Below are 15,463 nucleotides of genomic sequence, written 5' to 3'. Positions count from 1 at the left end.
ATTTCTGGATTTTAAAACTTACTACTGTAGAGTTCATTGAGTTATAGAATACAGAAAATTTTTACAAATCAAACGAGTTAAAAAACAAATATTTATTCAAGGAATTTACATGAATAGAAACAGTACAATTCCAAATACATAGTCAAATCTAAACGAACGAATCTGAAATTGAACATACTTCAAGAATACAGTTTCTTAAACATAACTTTAGATCTATTCGAAAATGTTACAAAAATAAAGCTTTTTATCATTAAAACATTCAAATAAAATACTTTGTAAGCTACTAATATTACTTTAAAAATCACAATTTAACCGAAAAATTAGATTAGAAGCCAGTTCTCAATTCTTATCATAAAAATAGATGCCTTTTAAAAAAAGCTTAAATTTGTTTTTATGTTTTTTGATTACCAATTTAGCTCAAGTACAATAAATGTTTTTATAAAATAAAAGCAATTTATACTCATTAACTAAATCAAATTTGTTACGCGTTACTTAAAAATGATCTTATTTAAAACCAATTAAATTGCCTTAAAATTTAAGACACTGACTGCACTTATGGTAAACTTTAAACACAATTTGAAGACACTGCTCCACTATAGAAGCCTGCATGAATGAATCGAAAAGTTCCGAAACGGCTGGACGAGTGTGAAAAACAAAGAGAAAGCAGAACGGCCGTCTACCACTTCCTACCTCATTCGGTCGATGCGAAAATTTCCGGTTCACACTTACAGGCATTTTCTACAATAGATCGATGTCTCCAAATTGTATAACTGCTTCAGGGGAATCAATTCCAACACTTCCATGAAAAAAGGCTTTTAAAATTAGACATCGTTTGAAACTAGAATCTGCTAAAAGAAAATAATCACAGAAAATTTTCGAAATTTATAAATCTTAAATACATGTGATAAAAAAATTTTGAATATAAAATGTATTACTTTATTTAAAAATTGCTTTGAATTTTTGCCTTTTGATTTCAAGCCATTTGTTTTTTTAATCCTCACAATTCAAAGCATAAAATATACTCCAGAGGCAAATCAAATTTTAAAATAATATTTCATAAATGATTCAAATAAAGATTCATTTCTGGGACAAATTAGAGTGTGATGAAAGCTAAACAGTTTGAAGTAGCTAAATATTTTGATAAGAGACGTTACTTCAAAGTTTTGGTTTTCTCAAATCTTAAATGCTAATTTAAATTTATATATATATATATATATATATATATATATATATATATATATATATATATATATATATATATATATATATATATATATATCGTTCACAGATTTAGTAATCTTTTTCTCTAATTAAGAATCTCGAATTTCGTCAAAGAGCAGGGTTGAGTGAAATTGCCAAGGACTTTATAAAACCTATAAATGAGCACAGCAAGCTTTGGGTGAAAATAAATATTTAACTTCGGTTGAAATAGTAACATTCCCTAGTAATTAAAACAGACACATTCATAAATGAACAGATTTTAATTTTACAATACCGTATTTATGAAATTTCAAACAGGTAGTTTTTATTCGAAATTCAATTACTGTACACTAGTTTTAGTTCCCATTACTCAAAAATCGCAGTTATTTGCTTCTGTCATGCAAATTCATTTGCAATAAGCTTTTCTTTGTAATGAATTTAAAATCTAAAAATTCTAAAGTAATGTTATAACTGCTGATTTAAATACACAACTCCTTAAGTAGTTCCAATTAGAGGTTATTTTTAACGAGATATTTGATCCAAACATTAACATTCCAATTAAATTTATAATAAAATTATCAAAATTTTATTACTTACCAACATTTCTGTATACAGTTGTCTGGTACATCATTTTCTATATCTAGATAGAGCTTAATCTATTTTGCTAATATCATTGATCCCGGAGATTATAATTTTCATAAATTCTAACTATCCATGGATTTTGAAAACATTGAAGTTTTTATTGGTTAATTTTTTTAATTTACACCAGTATTCTTAAACAAATCAAATAAAGATACCCATAAAACGCAATAAAACTGTTTTAGTATGCGAACAATAAAGGTCCGTAAAAAATCTATGTAATTAAGGCTAAAATATGAAAATTTCTCATAGAAGTAACGTTTAAGTCAGATTGAGAGATTCATTTAACTGAAAATTAATGTTAATTTAGAATATATTTTTCAGACATTGGGAAAAAACAGTTTTGAATTACGTATAAGCCCATTCATAAAATTCAAATTTAAAAGCATTAGTTTACCTCTTTTTTTGCTCATAATGAAAACTGTGTAAACAAAATAATCCTAAAATTACAGGAATGTATATTAGCCTCGGTTTTGCACACCTTTGTCAGAATTTGAATTCACCTTGTGCATCATTGCGCAAAATGTAATTAAATTTAAAAATTACTTCTATACAAAAAGCATTAAGATTTTTCAAAATCTCGTGGAATACAAAGTAATTTTGGCTTCAGAAAGCACGCAAACATTTTTCCTTATTTATATCAGCCCGTCGCCGTAATGGTTGCATGGTATCTTTTTTTTTAACAACCCTTAATCTTGCTATTATGAAAAACAATTAGAATTTTATATTTAAAACTACAGACGAAATTTTCTGAAGTAGAACTAATCCAAATTTGCGTTACTTGCAAAAGAAATACACGAAATTCTTCAAACTGCTATTAAACAGATTTGTATAACAGACATTAAAGAGCGCAAGAAATAACAATCCATAAAAAGTGATTATAACAACAACAAAAAAAGACGAAATATCGCAATTAATTCCTTCACAAATTCCTAACATTGCAATAAAAAATTCTATGCTCAGCCATAATAACTTAATTTCTCAATTTTGTTGAAAGCCGAACAATACAGCGAAAAAAACCTCCACACTAATTTAAAAATATTGCAGACACAGAGATTTACTGAAAGCCTTCACAATGGGGACACCATTCCACAGCAGATGCTTGCATGAACGAATCGAAAAGTTCCGAAACGACTGGTCGAGTGCGAAACTCAAAACAAAAGCAGAACGACAGTCTACAACTTTCGCTTCATTCTACAATTACCACATTCGTCGTTGTGAGACTTCTGATGCATACTTGCACGCTTCCCTTTCGTAGATCGATGCCACCATATTTCAGAAACTGATTTCATTGAAATCTCAGTTTCAGCAACATCCGATTACACGAAAATTAATACCATGCTATGCAAAAGTTGGCTGATTTAAATCTGTATTCGTCGTCACAGTTTATACTTTAACAACGTTTCCAAACATATTTTCACGGGAAACTAAATTTTAAAGAGTGCTCCTCAACCATTACGGAATATCTAAATGCATAGAAAAGTTTTAATCTGTTTAACTATTTTAAAACTGGAGGATCTTAAACTACATTCTCTAAAGATTCTACAGAAAGAGCTTTTAAATTTGTCCAATACGGCAATATTTCTTCATGTCACTAAAGGATATCAAAACTTGCATAAGCAAGTTAATTATAAGCTTGAGAAAGTTTATTATAACGTTGGCATAATATGGTAAGTAGCTTAGGGTTCTGAATTATTTTTTGAACAGTTGCGTGGATTTCTTTTTCGTTGAAGCGCCAATTCTGTTTTTTCCTCTTGGAACCTTCTATGAAGGTAAGAATATTGTCCAATAGTGTCAGAACTACATTTGTTGCAGAAGTATATATATAATTGGAGCATTCTATGAAGGTAAGAATACTGTCCAATAGTTTCAGAACTACATTTGTTACAGAAGTATATATATAATTGGAGCATTCTATGAAGGTAAGAATACTGTCCAAAAGTTTCAGAACTACATTTGTTACAGAAGTATATATATATAATTGAAACATTCTATGAAGGTAAAAATACTGTCCAATAGTTTCAGAACTGCATTTGTTACAAGTGTATATATATAATTGGAACATTCTATGAAGGTAAGAATACTGTCCAAAAGTTTCAGAACTACATTTGTTACAGAAGTAACATAGTTTTATGAGACTTATTTCGTCAGTAAGATTAAACAAATTTGGTCTTGCAAGAACTATTTGTACAAAACTTTATCAAACATATCTGATGTTTAATACAGCTCATAACTGCATCAAGCAAAAAAGGCTTGTTAAGAGGAATGAATTAGACTTAACCACATAGCTTAAACGATCTAAATACTTCTACACACTTTATTTTAAATTATTCACTTTAAAACCAATACGAAATAACTTACACTATTTAGTTAAATTTCAAAATAGTCTTAGGATAACGAAAGAGTCGCATATTTACTTACTGGTTTGCAAGATTGAGCTTTGAAAAATATCTAATGCTAATAAGAAATGTTTTAAATGTTTTTTTAGTTCAATGTTGTAATTATTAATTACGAGCTATTAGTCCAATTAAATCAGATTGACAGTCTTCAGATGCTAATTAATAAAACTATAAGACATTTAATTTTAATTACGGAGTTAGTCGACATATTCCGTTTGAAATAGACTAAATGAACCAAGAGGTGCTTATATTTTAAGAACTAGTTCTGCGGATTAAGCAGGGATTTCTGTTTTGCATTAGTAAAAACTATTTTATGGACGATATCTAACAGTAACTCATTCAAAAAAGGCCTTAAATTTAAATAATTAGCGAAAGATTGATTTTCCCATTTAGGACATTTTATTTCAAAACAGTGGCCGCGTATGCTAGTCAACTATATGCTTACTGCAAATTAAATTAAAATTTAATATTTTTTTAAAGTTTCACAAAAGTAACATTTTAAACTAATTAACTGAACACGTTTTAGTCATGTAATGCAGCCATTACTGAAAAACAACCAGTTGAACTAAACTTTTGAAAAACATTGATTATTTTATTCTGTGATATACAGTTTTACAGATGTATTTTATAAAAGTCTATGAAAAAGAAATTTAATTATAAATGGAATAGTTTAGTGAATGTAAAGAAATTCATGCGCAATATAGCATATAAACTCCTTGTTATATTCTGATTGCATTAACGATTCATATTAGAACATACCAGTTTCTTTTTAATATTGCTGCTGTTTTTTAATTTTAAAACATTAGAAAAGTATTGAATATTAAAAAACTAATATATTTGTGGGGAAAGGATTAACTGAAAAGACATATATTTCGAATCTTTAGAGAAGTTTAATTCGAAAGTGGCACGATTGTACGATAAAGTTAATTTACATAAATTTTAATTTAAATAAATAGGAAATAAAATCAAATTAAGTTGAAGCTACAAAACGTGCCTGTAATTTGGTGGGCGTTTAAAAATCATTTGAAAAAGCAACTCTGATCTCAGTCGAAATTAGCAATCTCTAAATGTAAAGGAATAAATTTGGTTACAAAAAGCAATTTTAGCTTCTGAAAACATTTGAATCGAACAACATTTTAAAACGTTTCTATTGAATCTCAAATCACAACTGGATTAGGAAAAAGACGCTATTACGAATAATTTTAATTTAAATTTGTATAGATTTTGTGGAATACTTGAAAGAAATTTAATGAATTATTTAAAAGCCTATTTATGTAAGCCTCAGGGCAATTCAAATCTTATTTTACTCTGAGTCAAGGTTAGAGTTAGATTATTATTAAGATATGTTACGTGGTTATGTATTAGTGATTGCTCAGAGTAAAATAAAATTTAAAAATGTTTCTATTTTTTAAAAAATTGATACTATTTTAAAAATAAATTCGGCAATTTAATCATTTTAAAAAAACTTATTTTTATTATCCAATACTATCGATATAAAAAGCTTCTGTGAAAGATGATTAGAGTTGTTTTAACTGACACGAATTTTGATCAAATTAGTTAAAGCATTTACAAATATTGAAATTTAATCATGCACCTTATTTTATCAATTATCAGAATTGTTTAGCTGATTGTTGATAAGCATACTTTCTTCCAATTTAGAATTTTACTTATAACTTAAAGTAGTTTTTTTTAAACCTTTCAATGGATTTCTGAACAATTATTACAAGACGCAAAACAAGTTAAACCAAACATTTTTCATATTTTATTTTTCTGTTCTTAAATTATCTATAATTTTGCTTTCTGATCATATTGCCCGCAAGTTTTTTATTTTATTTAAGTAAAAAGAAATTAAAATTTCATTCAAATTCACAATAGGAAATTTTACCCAACTTAAAATTAACTAGAGTAATATTTATAACTTTTTAGATTTCAAAAATTCAAAATAAACTCAAATTTCAGCAATTTGTAAATTGGAGACTTAAAACAATAAAGCTGTAGTAAGAAACCATCTCTAAAGATTTATTTTAGTGAACTTAAAATTAAGAGCCTTACGCTTAATTATTTATACCATTTGTATTGAATGTATAATATTAAAGGTCGAAATTGGAGCCAAAATTTAAAACTATAATGAATAGGCAATATTTGAAGTACTAATGAGCCACGTCCCGATAGGCATAATGTTTCAATTTATTCACTGAATTTTTTGAAATCAAAAAAAGTCTAAGGTTCATAGAAATACTTAATCATTGCTCAGAGCTACAACATAAAAAATCTCGCAACCCTCCGAAAATTAATATCATTTTATTAAAAAAAATAATACTATACTAGCATTTGACGAAAAATTTCAGTTATTTCAAACCAAAAATTAACTTTCTAAAAGTTAATGATAAGTTAATGAACCGGAATGTTTCAATGATCAATTTTACATCCCACATGTTTAATTTAGATTTTAAATTAACATAAAAGAATTAAACGTTTTAAATAGTAAAAAGGCAGAAATTCAAAACGCAACTTTAAAGTCGTCAAAAATTTTAACTAATCTCAGTTTCATGATTCAATGTAAATTAATATTACTTTATATATTTAATTATATGACACCCAAGTTGTGTGTAACAATCAATAATTTAAACTAACATGAGACTTTCGCTTTCTTTCGGAAGCTGGTATACAATATTATATACTAAAATAAGCATTGAACTATAAAATCAATAGATCATACTACACCAAACCATAGAAACAATAATCAGTACATTGCAATTACAAATATCATTGTCTTAAATCTAGTACTCGAATATATTATGCGAAGCAAAACAATAGTCAGCATTCTTAAATAGTACAAACACTTTAGCATTTTTAAAGAACAAAAAATAACCTATTATGAAGCGTTTGCCAACTGGATAGGTCTGCCAAAATTCCGCTAATGTGACACCCAGTATTACCTATATGAAAAAGAGACATTTATGGGTCTACATATTGAGCAAATTAAGTTATAAAAATTAGGGGTAAAAATAAAAGCTTTTTAGAACATAATATTTTAGCTAATGGGAGTCTATAGATTCAGTCTCACAATCTTTATTTCAGACAGCTGAATATCAACTGAGCAACTGAGTTTAATACAATATTTTATGCAATATTAGAAACTACTTTAAACTTAGGCTTCTTTCCAAGAAATTGTCGAAATCTAAAATATGCCATTTCAGACAACTGAATATCAACAGAGCAACTGAGTTTAATGCAATATTTTATGAAATATTAGAAACTGCTTTAAACTTAGGCTTCTTTCCAAGAAATTGTCGAAATCTAAAATATGCCATTTCAGACAACTGAATATCAACAGAGCAACTGAGTTTAATGCAATATTTTATGAAATATTAGAAACTACTTTAAACTTAGGCTTCTTTCCAAGAATCTAAAATATGCCGAAATTAAACCTAAAAATTTTAAAAACCTGAAGTACAAATCGCAAAAGGATCTTTAATCTAGCGAAAAAAGGTTTCGTAATTTTAGCAATTAACAACTGAGAGACTTTGTATTTTAATTTCATCATGCCAAAATATTTTTAAATGCGCTAAACAGTACATAATCTACATTCACTGAGGTACTTTTTCCAAATTTACGTCAAAAGAGAAAGTTTCCAAGATTGTATTTAAGGTACAAGTTTTTCGTATAAAAATTGAAGTTTTAATAATTTTCTAGCTGGTTTGTTTTAAGCCAAACTTTAAAAAACTCTACCATTTATTTGCAAGAGTTTTGTAAATGACTTTCGAGTTAATGCATTACCAATATGTATATTTTCCAAAATTAGGTTTAATGCACAAAGCATTAAACATGTGTTAGGACCTTCTATTTATAAAAGGAGAAATACAATTGATATTCTGAATTAAGTATTTTTTAGTAGTTTTGAAATAGTTAAAAATCACTGTTTTTATGCATAAAAATTTTTCTACTATAGGTAAACGCTTCAATTATATTTTCTAATTTATATACTTATTTTTCATGGTACAATTAGTATTGCGGTATTTTTAGTTTCAAATAGTTTTATTAAACAAACTGAGGTCTTGCTAGTTGTGAAATTTCCTCTCAATATATTGGCGGACATCATGAGATATTAGAAATTTAGCAATAAATGACATATTGGAAGGCAATTTAAATATTATTTCAGTCAGCAGTTTCATAATGCTTTAAAGAATCCCCCCCCCCAAAAAAAAATACATCGCATTTATTTTAATGTTCTTATGCGTCAAAGTCAAATTAGATAGATTTTTATAAAAGCAAAATCAGAAGTAAAACGGTTTTGATAAAATAACTGAAAACTAGAAGAAGCCCTATCCAAAAATTTTTATTCCGAATTTTATGAACATCAGACTTTAGTAACCCCCAAATGAAAACTTTCAGTAAACTGAATTTCTCACTGTTCGACTTAAGTTTATGCAATTTTAAGAAATTTTACTTTAGTTTAATTAATTGAAGGGTAAAATGGAGAAGCGAGATGGTCTGGAATCTAAATAACAAGCTTTAAAGTTCTTTTACTTTCACAAATATCTTTCGTTGTATAATTTCTGTTCATCAAGATATTTATACATCTGGTAGTGTCTTAAAATTACTCTTATTTATACTGGTCAAACTAATTAACCATTTTTAACCATTAACCGCTTTAACACTGAAGTTTAGATGCTATTTCTTTCAATACAAAAATAAAAGTTAAATTATCGGAACTGAACTAGATTTCAACAATTTTACCATAAAATTATTACCAGTCATAAATATTAAAAATTCATATTAAATTGATATTTAGCATAAAATTACGCACTACAAATAATAAACCTTTTTGCCAGAATCAAATTCAATTTTTAAGCAAATTGATTCTGCATAGGAAGTAAAGTACTATATACAAACTACGCACATTAATTCGGAATTTAATATATATATATATATATATATATACATATATATGTTATATATATATATATATATATATATATATATATATATATATATATATATATATATATATATATATATATATATATATATATATATATATATATATATATATATATATATGTTTAGGAAAAAGACTGAAAGATTGTTCTCGGGAAACGCTCAAATATTATGCTCGTAATTTTACTGACAAGGGTAGAGAAGGGTTTGAAAAATGCTAACGCAAGAAACACTAAAATAATCTCATCCTGTTCCAATTTTTTTTAAAAAGAAAAAGAAACATGTAGCATAAAAATTTACATAGAAAAATTTCAAATTTTGAATGAAAGTTAAATTTGGTGAGAGAGAAATTTTGAAAGATTATTCTTCGAAGATTTTCATAGGTCAAAAGTTTCTAGCACAGCAAGAAAACTCTATGTATTACTAAAGAATATTCTACTCAAAATTTAATAAAACGAATTAAAATATAAATTCTGTTTAATGCAAAAATCCACGTTTTATTAGTATATAAATTTCAAAATAGATTGCTGAAGTCGAAGTCAAAGGAAAAGTCTGGGGAGAGTTGTAGCAACCTTCAAGCATGGGGTTTGTTATTTGCTCATTTTTGCTCCGAAAGTTGCCAAAGACATGTTTACGTACTACTTGATCGACTCCTGGCGGGTTGTAGCTTAATGGCGAAAAGCAAAAAAGGCCTAGGTTTAAAAAATAAAAAATAAAAATAAACTTCATCTCGACGTTTTATTTCACTTCGTTTATTCATTTATTTTTTCTACGTTTGTTTAACGTTTAACATTTAATTAAGTTTAAACGATTGATTAATGATTAATTATAGAGAAATAAACTTTATTTTGTCTATTCTTTCCGTGATTCTAAAAAAAAAAAAAAAAAAAAAAAACTTTTCTACTTAATTTATTTTCATTCAGAAGGAATACGGCAAATGGGTGTGCATCTCGTTGGTGGAGCGTTAGCTTTACATGTAAATGGCCCGGGTTTCGATCCATTATTGTCCTTTCTTTCTTTCTTTTTTTTTTCAGAAAAAAAAAAAAACTACGTATCTTTGTACTTTCTATTACGAATCCTAATAATCTTGTTTCTCGGGGCATACTATTTTATTATGATAGAGAAAGATTTTTTCAAAATTTAATACATACTACTTCCTAGAATTTTCGAGAAACGTTCATTCGCTGTTCCTTTTATGAACCAGATACTCATCTAGTAGTAGTCAAGCTAGAACAATTTTAATCTGGATGGGAAAATTTCGCCAAATTGGAGACTTTTTATTGAAGTTAAATATATTTTTTTAAATATTTTTAAATATGCACCCATTTTGAAGTGCAGTAAATTTATTTTGCTACTAGAATACATACGGTTTAATTTTAAGAGTAATTATTTTACGTAATTAACTCTAGAAAGCACATAAAATTCATTGTAATTTGCAAAATATAACTTAAGCACTAAACAGAAAGGGAATATTATTATAAACAAAAACTTCACCCTGTAACAAATTTAAAAACAAACATTGCTACATTTTGCCACAATCTTATTAATGCCAGTAAATGACTCAGATCAAGGTCGTATATAATTGTTTGAAGGTTTATCTCCCCCCTTCCCCTCTTCTTCTAGTTCCCTAAACCGCAAAATGAAATATTGGCGTCGATATTTTTTGTTCACAGAGGTGCCAAGGTCTACCACAAAATTTCAAGTCGCCTATATTAAGACAGATGTTCATAACAAAACGTTTCTTTTTTTTTTCTCTCTCAAAATGAATTCCAAGCATTTCCTGTAACATTTCATCATTCCCGGAAGTAATTGTTCTGAATATTCGTGTATATATGTATCCAAACATTAAAACAAAAACTTTTACAAAGAAACAGAACTGCTCGGTAATTGCGAGTGTTTTAAATAAATTGTAACATACACAGAACACCGACTATTACCGAGAAACTGCTGTTAAGATTACACAATGTTTTCTTAGATAAATACGCATTAGTAATAAAAATTACAGTGTGTCGGCGTTAAAATGGGAAAATCCTCTTATGTTATCATTAAATTGTTCCAGTATTTCTAAACAATTCTTGTAAGAGTTGTGTGGGCATATTTCTTACTAAGAAAGTAATAGTTCTTGTAATTAAGTTATAGCTTCATTCTTTTAAATTTTGAATGCCCCTCCTATTTCATTGACTGCAATTATTTTTGTTCATAAGTAGTACATGCATGTAAGGTTCGCATAAGTTTAATTTTATTACAGCAGAGAAAAGTTTAACTTTTATAGAAAAAAGGTGGCAACCTTGAGATACGAAAATAGAATGCTCGCTTTAACATACATATCGCTGTTTATTATTTTTTATTAAATACTTTTATAAAATATCTTTTCGCTTCTTTATTATATTTCATACTAACTAAATTCCTTGTCTTTCAACTTTATCTTATACGCAGATATGTAAAAAGCCCCTTTTAAAGCTAAATCTCTAGACTTATATTCAAAAACGAACTCTAACATAAAATACCAATGCTGATAGAAAAAGAATTCATGTTTAGCTCTAATATGTAAACATCATGACGCAGAATGAGATTCGTAGAAATTACTTCTCGCTATCATAAAAAATTCATTGTTGTTTTGGGTGTTCAATTTTATGATGCACTTTGTTTTGCTGCGCAAAAACTATGAGACTAAAAAACTTGAAACTACGAAAAGGAGTAGAAAAATGTACGATGAAAGAAAGAAATTGACACACGATAATTAGTTCAAAAGTTATTAGCTTAAACTTGAAGTAAAAAATACCGTGCGAGCTGCCCTACACGCAGAAAAGCAACTTCTCAGTTGAAATTTAAAGAGCTGAAAGAACCAATCTTGTTTATGAACTTAACACGATTTTTTTTTTCGAACTTCAAATTTGGTCGAAATTTATTGCAATTATAAGTGCTTTTTTTAAAAATGTTTCCAATCTTTTTTCTTTAAATAATGACCATTTATACATTTTTGTTTTTGTTGATATTCGAGGTTGCTGACAATTTTGTTTAGTTGAGTTCTGTAGTTAACAACAGGAACAATACCACAATGGAAATACAAAGAAGAATTACTATAGCCAATAACTGTTTTAATGGAATTCGAAAATATATAAAATCTAATGTAATTCATAGAAAAGCAAAAATTTTATTATATAAATCTCTTATAAGATCAATTTTAACATATGCTTGTGAAACCTGGACCATATCTTATACGGATGAGGCTATGTTGGGTACCTTTGAGAGAAAGGTCTTGAGAAGTATTTTTGGAGGAACTTAAAAAAAATGGTGTGTGGCTTAGATGATCAAATTTAGAGCTTTATCACTCATGTAATGAACCTGACATTATTAACTTTATTAAACGACAAAGGATAAAATGGGCTGGCCACGTTACCAGAATGGACGAAGGCAGTACCACTAAAAGAGTTTTCAATGCCAGAACAGTTGGCACACGAAAAAGAGGCAGGCGGAATTTGAGATGGATAGATGGCTCAGAGAAAGACCCTTTGGTTTTAAAAACGAAAAAGAACACTGGCAAAAAAAGGTTAGCCTGGAAAAACTTCTTGAGAACACCAGGGTCCACCCTGGGCTGTCGAACCATTGATGATGATGAGTTGATGTTAAAAGTAACAAAAGAGAGAAAGAGAGATTAGATATAACCAAACAAAAATCTTAGGATTTGTATTAAAATTTTTTAAAATAAAATTCTTAACACAAAATATCGCTGGTTCAAATCTAAAACGACGCTTCTGCACGCACTTTTCATGTTATTTGAATGAGAAGTGAGTACAGAAGTGTCGTTTTAGTTTTGAACCAGCGATATGTCAAAACTATTCCCTATTTGAACTATTATAAATCTCGTTAACAAGCAAATTACTTCTCAATGATTTCTTCTAATTGTGTCCCAACATCTGTATTCCTTTTGGTGACCTCCGGACGTGATTTGAACACGCAGTAACACCCACTTCACAAAAATCTTGACAGTAGCGCCCACTTCAATCTGGTAACGCCTACTTCGTTGGATGGTTCACGTTGAACAGTTGACTTGCTACTTGTGACTGCGGCATTATCCACCTCCTCACACTGTTGCTACGCAGTCTCGTCTCGATTAAACACAACGTCTGCCTGCATACACTAAACTCCTAAAGGCTACACAGGAGCGACTACGACTGTGAAGTTAATACACCTTTCACATTCAGCGCTCAAAAACCCGGTGACCTTAAAACCAGCTCTCCCGGTCTTTCACAAGTACAGCAACTAGTGATATCCGTTCATCGAATTCTATCCCTGATAAAAAATCTAGTGGGAGAGTATTGTAGCGTAACTACCACTACGAAAATCAAACATCAATTCACTGGTATATAAGACATGTTAACTCGATTCTAAGATGGGTAACTTTTCATAGATGAAGGTTGACCTTGTCGATAAGTACTATCCCCACATCCTTAACTTTTAAAGAAGAAAAACATTGATGAATGAAAAGTAAATAGAGGGACTCTTGATAGCTATGCCCAGGGGTGAAAGCGAGACGGAAAGGTTGGTAGTGAAACCTTTCCAGTTATAGCTAGTTTTGGGGAGGAGTTTACTTATTCTTTTTTTAAATTTTTCAACAATAGTATCTACTTTATCTTGGAAAAGAAGCAGTTTTATATATATGCCAGAATTATAAAAGAAATCTTGATAGTTACAGATATTTCATTTTTTTCGAAAAAAATGCTGGAATGAAATGTTTTACGTACCAGGTTTTTCTCTTTTCCGTCTTGCTATATAAGGGCTTTCACCCATGGCTATGCCATTTCAATTGATTTTAGAGAGGAGAAATATAAGATCGTTCTATTTTTAATTATAAACTACGTTAATCACTATTTACTTTTTCTTGAGTAAATTAACAGTTCAACATGCATGTTATAACTGTTAAAACAATCTTGGTAATCAGGCCCGAGCTAAGGACTTCAAATTATTAACCACTAAATTAGTCAAATATCAAAAATATTAGCAAAATTCTTAGTCAAAGGCATATCTGAACACTTTTTATGATTGATAAGGAAATTTTTAATCAAAATATCAATATAATTTTAAATCAAAATATCGAAAATCGCGATATCGAGCTATCTGACAACAAACTTGGTAGTTTTTCTCATGCTTACATTGTCTGGACGTTATATAATTCTAATTGGTTATTCAACGTATCTAATGGAAATTACTATATACAAATAAAAATTAGATAAAAAATTCAATTTTGATTTTTTTTAAATTTTATTTTCAGGATCGAAGGAAAAATACGTATTTTTCTTCTCGTTGAAAAAAATCTTTCGCCCGAATGATTAGCGCAGGCAAGATATTGAAATTTTTTCACTAACAAGTTTTAAGAAGGTGAGTTTCTGACGAGTTTTTGCTCTTGTCAATCTTGCTTAATCTATAGGCTTCTCAATCTATAGGCTTTCAGCCCTGCCCAGAAGTTCTAGATTTCTACAATACTTAAAGTTGTTGTGATGTAATAGGTAGAAAATTACATTATTTTAGAAATTTCCCTGGACTTATTATAAATAAAACATAATAATCATAATATTAAATAAATATAATTTGGATTTTTAGTTGTTAACTTATGAAATATAACTCTCTGGTTTGATTTTGAAAAATTTTACTCTCTGTATCAGCTACATTAAAAAACATGAGTGAATACAAGTCGATCCGATTGTTTTCATAAACGTTAAAAAATTTAATATTTAATTAAAACTGTTAAGTGGAATGTTATTTTTTTTCTTTTCTTACACTTAAAAATTTTAACTATAAGCTGTTTTCATTAAATTTGTTATAAAAAAGCTTTTTCAATGTCTTAATTTTCAATAACTTAAAAGTCATAGTTATTAAAGTGTATCATGACAAATACATTAAAAAACTTAAAATGACTCGAAATGTCTGATTATTATCTTTATTCATAGCTCTTTCTTTGGTCAGGGTCATTGGAAATTTTTCGACTAGCAGAGGGGGTGATAATTTAAAGAAATGTATGGAACATATAGCCTACATCACGATGTGTATTTTCTTAGTAGGTCTACCTAGCATGTTCCGAAAGAAGCACACACGTAGCACTTGATCGATTTTTAGATAAAATTACTCTATTTCAAAATTTCTTTTTTGCAAAAAACTGCAGCAATTTTGGTTAATTGCCCCAGTTTTCAAAACATTAACAATCGATTTCGTAAAGATGACATTTTATTCATTTCTCTCGAGTTTCACATAGGATTTTTGAATCTTACACTATGCAACCATGCAGA

Source organism: Parasteatoda tepidariorum, chromosome 10, assembly GCF_982258835.1.
Source record: "Parasteatoda tepidariorum strain Cologne lab strain chromosome 10, Ptep-v5.0, whole genome shotgun sequence".
Lineage (NCBI taxonomy): Eukaryota > Metazoa > Arthropoda > Arachnida > Araneae > Theridiidae > Parasteatoda > Parasteatoda tepidariorum.
The sequence above is the reverse complement of the archived record's forward strand: the minus strand, read 5'-3'. Positions refer to the sequence as shown.